We start from the raw sequence: 1488 nt of genomic DNA, 5'->3' as shown, positions 1-1488 counted from the left end.
GGGATTCTAAAATATAAAATATGGAGCTGGGAGAGCGCAGATCACCGGCAGAGGGGGGGGAAAAATAAAATTATCGCTGTTTTGAGAGTCTTTTTCTCCACGAAATCTTCGCTCCGCTCTTTTTCCAGCCCTGCAAAATTAAATCTGCGAGGTTTGGGGTAATTTCTGCTTTTTTCCCTCCTCCAGAGCAGCAGAAAACAAAACCGGGCGCTTTAAAAAATCTTAAATTAAATTTTAAATCCCCTTTTTTAAGGAATATTCAGCAGAAATTGTCGCTTTTTTAAAATTTTTTTTCCTTAATTTTTTTTCTAGCTTCAGATAATTTATGCTGGATGGGAAAAAAAAGAAAAAAAGGTTTAAAATGGTTAAAACGGGGAAAATTAACCCAATATTTTACAGGGGGAAATGGAGGTGAGGGCGGCTCTAACGTGGAGCGACGTCTCCACCTCGCGCCCTCGCTCGGAACTGCAGAAATAAATTAAAATAAATCTTAAAAAATATAAAAATAAAGCGTAAAAACATCAAAAAACAACAAATCCTCCTCCCCTCCCCAAGAGCGAAACAGCAAAAATTAAAAACAATTTAAAAATAAAAATAAATGAGGGAAAATAGGAGGAAAAATAGGATTTTTTTTCATTTTTATTTTATTTTTTTTGGAGTTTTCTCAAAGTGCGGCAATAAAAAAAAAGGGATAAAAGAGGAGAATTGGGTTCTTTTATTTGAAAAGCGTTATTGTTTCAAATTCCGAGGGGGAACAATCGCTCATTCTGCTCCTCCTCGAGGCCGGGGGGGTTGGAAAGTCATAAAAAGCTTCCCCAGACGTCTCGCCACGAGTTGAGTGCGAGCCTTGTTTTGATTTTTTTTTGGGTTTTTTTTTTGTGCCTGGAATTGTTTTAAAAGGGGAAAATAAATGGGGGGAAAAGTTAAAAAAAAAAGGGAAAAAAACGGGGAGAAGTTAAAAAAAAAGGGGGGAAAAAAAGGAAATAATGAAAAAAATAAGGGGAAAATTGGGAAAAAATTAAAAGAGGGAAAAGGGGAAAAGTTTAAAAAAAAAGGGGAAAGAACGGGGAGAAGTTTTAAAAAAAAAAGGGATAAAAAAGGGGAGAAGTTTAAAAAAAAAAAGGAAAAAAACGGGGAGAAGTTTTTAAACAAAAAAGGGAAATAATGAAAAAAATAAGGAGAAAATTGGGAAAAATTTAAAAGAGGGAAAAGGGGAAAAGTTTAAAAAAAAAAGGGGAGAAAATGGGAGAAGTTAAAAAAAAAAAAGGGAAAAAAGGGGAGAAGTTAAAAAAAAGGGGGAAAAAGGGGAAATAATGAAAAAATAAGGGGAAAATTAGAAAAAAATTAAAAGAGGGAAAAGGGGAAAAAAAGGGAAATAAAAGGGGGGAAAGGGTTAAAAATTTTTAAGAAAAGGGGGAAAAGGGTAAGAGATAAAAATAGGGTAAAAAATGAGAAAAAATGAAGGGGAAAAGGGAAAAAATAAGGAAA

The sequence above is a fragment of the Parus major genome, chromosome 27 (genome assembly GCF_001522545.3).
Source record: "Parus major isolate Abel chromosome 27, Parus_major1.1, whole genome shotgun sequence".
Classification (NCBI taxonomy): domain Eukaryota; kingdom Metazoa; phylum Chordata; class Aves; order Passeriformes; family Paridae; genus Parus; species Parus major.
This window is presented reverse-complemented; position numbering follows the sequence as displayed.